Source organism: Gymnodraco acuticeps, unplaced genomic scaffold, assembly GCF_902827175.1.
Source record: "Gymnodraco acuticeps unplaced genomic scaffold, fGymAcu1.1, whole genome shotgun sequence".
Lineage (NCBI taxonomy): Eukaryota > Metazoa > Chordata > Actinopteri > Perciformes > Bathydraconidae > Gymnodraco > Gymnodraco acuticeps.
Window position 1 is genome coordinate 211,848 of NW_022990886.1, and position 9,414 is coordinate 221,261.

The 9,414-nt window shown below is 42.7% G+C and overlaps 1 pseudogene; it reads right to left on the reverse strand.

Moving 5' to 3' along the window:
• Positions 1-3,644: 3,644 nt before the first annotated feature.
• Positions 3,645-9,207, reverse strand: LOC117557609 (annotated as a pseudogene).
• Positions 9,208-9,414: the final 207 nt, after the last annotated feature.

Here is a 9,414-nt window from a genome sequence, read left to right on the forward strand (position 1 = left end):
AATCTGCGCGATTTGCGAGACCACATCTCCACGTGCAGTGCTGCATAAACATGGCTGAGTCTTTTCATCTGTAAACTCCCTCAACGGGGCCGCTCGCTCTCTTTTGTTGATCGCCCTCTCACGGGTGAACAGTTCAATGTCCCGCTTCATTGTAGGAATTCTGCCATGTCTCTACCACTTTAGTTTGACCATCTCTGTTACTAAGTTATGGAATACTAAATAAATAAGTAATTAGATACCTTACCGTTATGCGCTCATAAAGAATGATAAGAATAATGCGTCTTGAACTGGTTTCATTCATTAGTGTCTTTACGTTTCACAGACTGTTAGCTTGTTGTGTGGCTGGTAGCCTATTTTAGAGCATATAAAAAGAAAGACTTGTGTTATGTCTTCCTTAATACATTTCTGACCTCCTGCTAAATTATGAACCATCCAGATCTCTCAGGTCTTCAGGGACTGGTCAGCTTTCTGTCCCCAGAGTCAGAACTAAACATGGTAAAGCAGCGTTCAGTTATTATGCTCCAAATATCTGGAACAAACTCCCAGAAACCTGCAGGTCCGCTGCAACTCTGACTACTTTTAAATCCAGGCTGAAGACTTTTCTTTTTGTCGCTGCTTTTAATTGAACTATTCATATCTTAGACTGCACTGTAACTTTTATCCATGTACTTTTTTCTTTTAATGTTTAATTGACAGCACTGTAACTTTTATCCATGTATTTTTTCTTTTAATGTTTATTTTATTAGCTTTTCTTTTTAATGACTGATTTTAAATGCCATTTTCTTAATCTCTTTCATTTTTTGTAAAGCACTTTGAATTGCCTTGTGTTGAAAAGTGCTATATAAATAAACTTGCCTTGCCTTGCCTTGCCTTAATGCAATAGTAATTGGGGGTGCAAGTGGAGTCTCGCAGAGGCAAAACTGTGGCGCGCTTACACTGTAGGTGCGCCGCAGTCTGCGTGATCTGCCTGTAGGGGCGGGCCGGCCCTGCGAGTAAAGTAACGAGTAAAGTAACGAGTTACTTTATCTAGAGAGTAACGAAGTAGTGTAATATATTACTTTTTTAAAAAGTAATATGTAATATGTAATATATTACTTTTTTTTAGTAACGACCCCATCTCTGAGCTGAGGTTACCTGAGACTCTCCGTCTGACAGGAGAGAGTTCTCCCTCCACCTTGTTGTTGAAAAAGCTCCTTATATCCGTTAGCTTGGCTAGCTAGCACCAGATGCTAACCACAACGATCTCCGGTAGATACCCACTGGTGCGCGAGGCGAGCTCTCTCGCTCGCTCGCGCACGCACGCACACACACAAAATGGCTCGTGCAACACACACACACACACACACACACACACACACACACACACACACACAGAGCAGGGCTTGAATGAAACACAGAGACCCAGAAGTAAGCTACTTGTACTCACGAGGCCTATTATGTGCAGAATCCCTCTCGCTTTCAGTTGGTTTTGATTGAGTGTCCACACGTGGACGTTTAAGGACTAAAACACGATAAATGTTTCACTTTGCTGTTAGCAAATCATTTGGCGCTCTAGCTAACAGGAAGTCACCCAAGTGTCACAAAGTAATTTAACCTATGGGTAGGTCAAAAATCGAATGGGTGCTGGCCATTGGCCTAATCATATCACCTGTGTTGGCTTTATGTTTTTGGTAAAAAAATGTGTTTGTTTCACATATGCATTGATGTAATCAATAATATTTCTAATTTAATTTAATAAAAATAATAATAATAATTTTCGAAAAAAAAAAACAAACATATTTCTTGGGGGTGCTTAGGCAATCCTGTGTGTGTGTGTGTGTGTGTGTGTGTGTGTGTGTGTGTGTGTGTGTGTGTGTGTGTGTGTGTGTGTGTGTGTGTGTGTGTGTGTGTGTGTGTGTGTGTGTGTGTGTGTGGTGTGTGTGTGTGTGTGTGTGTGTGTGTGTGTGTGTGTGTGTGTGTGTGTGTGTGTGTGTGTGTGTGTGTGTGTGTGTGTGTGTGTGTGTGTGTGTGTGTGTGTGTGTGTGGTGTGTGTGTGTGTGTGTGTGTGTGTGTGTGGGTGGCCTGTTATTGTCTCATTATACCGCACTGTGAATGAATTAAAAGTAAATATATAAGTGGTCATGAACACATCTGTCCATCAGACAGAGGGCTGCTGTGCCTCCTGTCATCATTAATGGACGTCTCTTTAAAATGACCGCTCAGAGGAGAGGAGTTCTCATTTCTCTAACCGCCTGCTGCTTCTCCTCGGCTCCCCTCCTCGACTCCTCCGTTAGAAAGGGCCTCTGTCTTTCAGATGATCCTGTAAATCACAGACTACAGGTTTCTGTCATGCTACAATATTTGGAAGGAATGGCTTTTAGGGGTCCAAACATCAAATGTGCAAAATATACCCAATCTTTCTTGGTTCTTTTGTGTCATTTGGAGTTTGAATTACACAAAGTCGCCAAAGATTAAACAAAATACACCGTTTTATAAACAATTCAAGCTGAAACTTCATATCCAATCTTTATTCATTCTGCTCTATATAGGGGCACATGACGTGTTTTCTGGGAAATGTTGTGTGTTGCTGCTGACAGAGAGAAACGGTTACAAGTTGAACAAAAAGACCAGTTAACCACTGATGCATATTAATTACTACCTCTTATTGTGTTTTGATACAAGCAGTTAAAGGCCCACATGTCTTGTACAAGTGATATTAGGTTAGGTTTTGTAACTTTTGTAAAGGTTTGCCAGAGAGGAATCGTAACAACATGAAGACTAATTGCCTTTGGAATTTGGAATACAAAAGATAAATCCCTGTAATTGCTCTGATGTAACTGGTTTCGTGGAAACATGAATGGCTACAACTTCAGAATTTGGCATGTGCCCTGTAACAATAATATGACTAACTCACTGTGCCTCCGGGACCAAACTTAACAATTAAATGCAGGATAACTGCCAAATGCTCTCAGCCTTAGGTGAAGATTAACGAAGGTGTTTAATTGTTACCTGTGAATACATGTGTGTGTGAAGAAAATAAAACAGTTCCATTAACACTGTATATGTATTTACCTCGTAGACATAGGTAATACAGATCTAAGCACAAACGCATACATTGAGAGACTTCCTACCCGATGAAGAGTATTATAAGGGGCTGCTGCGGTTTAAAAGAATATGAGTCAGAGGTTTCTTTCTCTACAGTGTTCTTTGCCCTGTTTGTGAAGCAGGTATGCCCAAAAAAATATCGTTATGGTTCAATATTTTGAATATCCCTCCTTCCTATGCTTATTCTTTGGCTCCAAACAAATCATAAAAAAATCAGGTCCTTCTGTATTTTCCCAATCACTACCCCTTGAACTAGATAACAAAACAAATAATAATTATGAGCTTGACGTTTGTCAAAATCCTTCACATCACAACATTTACATTTAATGTAACCAGGTGGCCTTTTACGTTATCAACAGGTGAGTCAACGGCAAGAAGCAAGGTTATATCACGGTTACATTTTGTTTTTGATGAATCAACCTTTGTATACATTACAATTGTATCAACTTATGATAATACCGACTGATTCTGGGATTTACATGTCCATGTTTTCAATACCAACCCTCACTTGTAAAACATTTAATGTAAATTAACTGTTCAATATGAGACAAAGGCATATATTTATGTTAACATGTATTTTATTCAGAGACATTTAATGTAATTTGTGCAAACATTCATCAGTCAAGTTGGAAGGGAGGCTTTTACTTAATACATAGTTTCAACATAGTAGCAGTGTGACACAAGAGTCATCTTTCTTGTTGAATATGCCTAACAACATAGCATCATGAATAGAGAATTAGATGAAATTCATGAGTTTTCTGGAGAAGAAGAGGGACAGCTCTTCTTTTTTAATATTCTCTTCTGGAACTGGTTGTAGTGACTGAGGACTTTTGAACAGATTCACTGCCCTAACCACTGCTGCTACTGAAGCCACCACCATAGCCGTAACCTGAGTTGGCACTGTACAATCCTGGAGTAGAAAAAAAAACTTGCATGTGTTATCATTTTTCAATCAATATAGCAGTGTGGTCTACTGGTTTAAGATAGATAGAATATCCCTTATGATCATGATGTATAAAGTATTGAACTTACCACCACCAGAGGACTGCTGCACATGGATGGTTGCAGTTGAGCCTCCGCTTAACAGTCTAATGTTGGAATAATGCAGAGTTAGTCCTTCATTCAAAGTTAAAGCTAATTGTGAGACTATAAAAGCATTTATTAAAGTTTATCGCACCTGTCCTCTTCTCCTTCAAGCAGTTTCCTGTAGGTGGCGATTTCGATGTCCAGGGCCAGCTTGATGTTCATCAGCTCCTGGTATTCGCGCACCTGGCGGGCCATGTCTTGCTTGGCTCTCTGCAGAGCATCCTCCAGGTCTCTGATGCGGAGCTTGGCATCTTTCACTGCCAGCTCACCACGCTCCTCTGCCTCTGCGATCTGAGCCTCAAGGCTGGCCCTCTGTGGAAAATGATGTCACTGATTATTTAGTATCTGCAAGTCCCTCTTAAATTAATGTAGTGCATATTAAAGTGTTCATATTAATGCTTCATCAATAAGAAGTTTTTGAAATATACCTGTCCCTTGACAGCCTCAATCTCATTCTGAAGACGGGAGATCATGCGGTTCAGCTCAGAAATCTCTGACTTTGTTGTTCGCACGTCGTCACCATGCTGTCCGGCAGAGGTCTGCATCTCCTCATACTGTTATGAAAAATACAAGAAGGTGTGTCAAGAGAGGGATCTAAAGCAATGACGAGGTGTTGAAAGTAATTGTAGCAACAACATGAACTTAGCCTTGTTTTCTTCTCACCTTCTGTTTGTACCAACCCTCTGCTTCAGCCTTGCTGCGGTTGGCAATGTCCTCATACTGAGCACGCACTTCAGCCACAATAGAGTCCATGTCCAGGTTACGGCTGTTGTCCATCTCCACGATAACGGAGGTGTCCTTGATCTGGCTCTGCAGCTCACGAAGCTCCTACAGAACCAATGGTTGTTGCACAGTAATTACCTCTTTGTCCTTTTTTTATGTAAAATGTAGCAGATTTTCATCAGATTTAACTCAGAAAAGATTATAGTATTATAAAGAATATCATATTATAGATACATACAGTCTCATAGACGGCACTGAGGAAGTTGATCTCATCCTGAAGAGCATCAGCCTTGGCATCCAGCTCCACCTTGTTCATGTAGGCACTAGTGATGTTACGTATTGCGCCGAGGCTTCGGAGCGTGTGTCGAGTAATCCCCGAAGCTTTTTGTGAAGCATGTATCGAGGCTTGTATCGTTTTGGGCCAGTGACGTCATCGATGACAAACGAAGCCTCGCTGCCTGTCGATACCACGTGACTGCTTCAGGAAGCGATTCAGATCGGTTGAACCGTTGAACCACAACGCTCGTAATACCCATGGATGTATAATAAGAACGATATTGCCCCTCCTGTACCCGGGCCCGGTGACACGATGGAATCAAGAGAGCTCAGACCCTCACCTATATAGAGGTCGGAACATGTCATAAGTATAAATAGATACAAGCATAAATAAATGTAGGAAAAAAAACATGAATGAATAAATACAGGAATAAATATGTTACAGTATTTTCAGGGAGCTGTAGTGTGTGTGCTGTGGCTCAGCTGGAAAGCAGTTGACTCACGATCGCAGGGTCTCTGGTTCAACGACTCGTCAATACGTCTTTTTTGTTGTTTATAAAAGCTACAGCTAAATGAGATAATGTAGTTAATAAATGTATTCTTTGATATGGTTTAGCCTTTCTCAGGCTACAACATGGTTACGTTTATGAATATTATTAAGGAATACAAATCCCTATTTGTAATGTTTACCAGCCTCCTTAGGCTTTTCAATCACAATCATTCAACTGGAATAAAAACAATATTGTTAACATGAAAATATGATTTAATGTTCGTTGTTTAGATGTATTCTAAGGCTTTACTCATTGGGAACTCGGTATGAGAGAGCACACTGTTGAGATGTCCAATCTGCCTGTTTTACACACTTTGACCAACAGGGGGTTTGTGTTCAAATGAAGCCCATGATGAAGCCTCATGAGATGAACCCTTTTGCGAACCAATTGGCTGGAAAGCTTCAAAGCTTCATAAGGCTTCATCTCGCCATCACTAGTAGGCACCATCAACATCCTAAAAAGAAAATAATGTAGAAACAGAAAGTGTTAGAATGTGCTACTTTGTTGTTAACACCAGGATTTCCAATGAATGAATGTATATTTGTTACGGTGTGCAGGAATCAGGACCCAAATGCAGATTAAGTGACAAAAATAGTACCCTTATTTCAAGGCTATAAATACGTACAGACAGAACAGGACACTCACCGAAGACCACGTCAATACACAAGACAACCCGACAAAGAGAGACAGAAAACCCAGAACTTAAATACACCCAGGACTAATCACATAAACACGAGACATGTGAGGAGGGAGGAGAAAACACAGATGCACCAGGTGAACACAATCGGGTAATCAGGGAGGGAAACAGACAGAAAGCAAACAGGCAGGAAACGGGGGTGAACACTTTACAAAATAAAACAGGAAACCCAAAGATAGAAAAAGACAAGAAAAACACCAACACAGACAGATCCTAACAATATTTGATGTATATGCACCTTCTTCAAGAGCACAAATTCGTTCTCTGCAGTTGCACGTTTGTTGATTTCATCTTCATACCTGTTGGAACATGGCGGGATTTGAGTACATCTGCTCGATTTTAAAACATCTGTTGACTTCATCAAATGTCTGTAAAAGTAAGTGACCATGTCATATAAGCACTCACTTATTCTTGAAGTCCTCAACGTGACCCTGCATGATCCTCAGCTCTCCCTCCAGCTTGACCTTCTCATTGCCCATTCCGTCGAGGTGTCTGCGCAGGTTGGAAATGTAAGCCTCGAACATGCTATCGATGTTGGAGCGGGATGTGGTCTGGTCCTGCAGTAGGCTCCATTTGGTCTCCAGCATTTTGTTCTGCTGCTCCAGGACAAAAACCTGACCTGTGGAGACAAAAAAAAAGGTAGGATTGTCAGATGTTGTAAATGTGGTTAGACTGTTGATTTAATTGACTCTTTTATGCTACAATTCACTTCACATTTTGCTTTTGACAGCAGCTGCAAGCAGAGGCGGACTGGCCATCGGGACGAATCCCGATGGGCCGGTACTGAAGTGGGCCGGTTCGGAAAAGTCACTAGCACCCCCCCCCCCCCTCCCGTCGACAATTTACTAGCGGTATTTACTTGCGGTACCGAAGTGCAGGGGCGGCGCCAGGGGGGAGCTAGGGGGTTCTGAAGCACCCCCCAAGATTGCCAAAGCACCCCCTAAGCACCCCCAAGAAATGTGTTTTATTTTATTTTTGAAAATTATTATTATTATTTAAGTTTTATTTTAAGTAGCTTACTTCTGGGTCTCTGTGTTTCATTCAAGCTCTGTTGTGTGTGTGTGGCACGAGCCATTTTGTGTGCGTGCGCGAGAGAGAGAGAGAGCCTCGCGCACCGGTGGGTATCTACCGGAGATCGTTGTGGTTAGCATCTGGTGCTAGCTAGCCAAGCTAACGGATATAAGGAGTTTTTTCAACAACAAGGTGGAGGGAGAAGTCTCTCCTGTCAGACTGAGAGTCTCAGATAACCTCAGCTCAGGTGAAGTAAAGGACTCTCTCAGTGTTTAGATAGGTAACTTTAGTCTAGTTATCTCAGTGGGTCTCAAACGGTTTGTTTTAAAAGGGGAGTGATTTGTAAAATATCTATAAAGAAATAGAAAATCTGTTTACAGTTCTGTTTCATATGGGTGTTGAGAGATGTATCCATAGATCTCTTCATTTTGCTCTCAAAGTGCACCAGATTGATGCTCTTAACTTCAATATTTAAAAAAAATCTTCCCGGGGGAGCATGCCCCCGGACCCCACTAGAGGAGGTGAGGACCCTCCTAGAGGAGGTGCGGTCCACCCCCCACTTGTAAAAATAGCACTTTACCCCTGCTTACACCTATATGCCGTGAGCTGATTATCGAGCCTTCATTGTAACAGTCGCGGGTACACTGTGTGTGTGTAGGGAGTGTTGCAGTAGAAAATTAAACTGTAGCGCTGGTGCATTAATGGGAAACCCTTAATGTTTGAGCACCCTCTATGAAACGTCAAGCTACCCCACAGCACGCCCTAGAGAAAATCTCTGGCGCCGCCACTGCCGAAGTGGGCCGGTCGAGAGTCCCGGGCTGATTTTCAGTCCCAGTCCGCCCCTGGCTGCAAGTAATTTAGCCCCATGAGAGCATTACAGGCCATTGGCAGTAAGATACTCAGGCCTACAGTACATTTCACATAACACAGTCACAAACAGAGAGCACAGGAACCAACCTTGTCGATGAAGGAAGCAAAGCGGTTGTTGAGGGTCTTGATCTGCTCCTTCTCGTGGGTGCGGACAGCTTGGATGGTGGGGTCAATTGCAAGGTTCAGAGGGGCCAGCAGGCTCTGCTTGAACTGGACAGCAGTGATCAATGGAGCCATGCAGTTGCCTCCTGCTTGGCTGGAGCTAATGCCATAACTGCCAGAGCTACCTAAACCAAAACCTGCACCTGAACTAAAACCAGATCCAGCACCAGAACCAACCGCATAACTTGTTCTTTGTGCAGAGTAGCTGGAGGAACTTTTCAAGCTACCTTTAGAAGAGCCAGAGACTGAGTATGATTTCCTGGACATCATGTTTGCAGTGGTGGAGGTTGGTAATATGACAAGAGGAGAACAGATGATGAGCAGTCTTCAAAGGGAGAGCCAAGTCCTTCTGAGTGTCTGACTGTGAGCTCTGCCGTCTTTTATGTTCATGCTCTGAGAGGGGAAGGATCCTTTTAGCCGTTTTAACCTGGACTCTCACTTTTGCTGTCCAACCTCCCCTCCAACTCAGCCTACACGCCAATCCTGTAAAACAGGTAGGGAGGAATTTTAGAAAGATAAGGCGTAACACTGCCCTGTGACAGGGTGTGTAAAGTAATGGCAAGTATCAAATCCCCCTTTTGGAAATAAAATATTACAACCAAAGCCAATATGATACTAACCCAACACTATAGATACTGGCAGTATCTATAGTGTTGCACGGTGTACCGATACTTGAAAGGTACCGCGATACCCTGCCGTTAAAAACGTTACGATTCCTCCGTTTCATTAGTATCGGTACTTTAAGAATGACGGGGAAAAGTACTCCGGTGAGAAAGCGCCGTTTTAATAAGAGCCGTGTGTGTTCAGCGCTCTGCTTCCACTCTCCCTGCATTGCAGCCGTGCCTGCAGTCCCTCCCCTCTCTCGTGCACGCGGCCACGCGCTAGCTGCCAGAGCATGTGAGAAAACGAGAAGCATGGCTGCAAGTGGGAGTGCAACTGCCGCTGCGCCTCGGC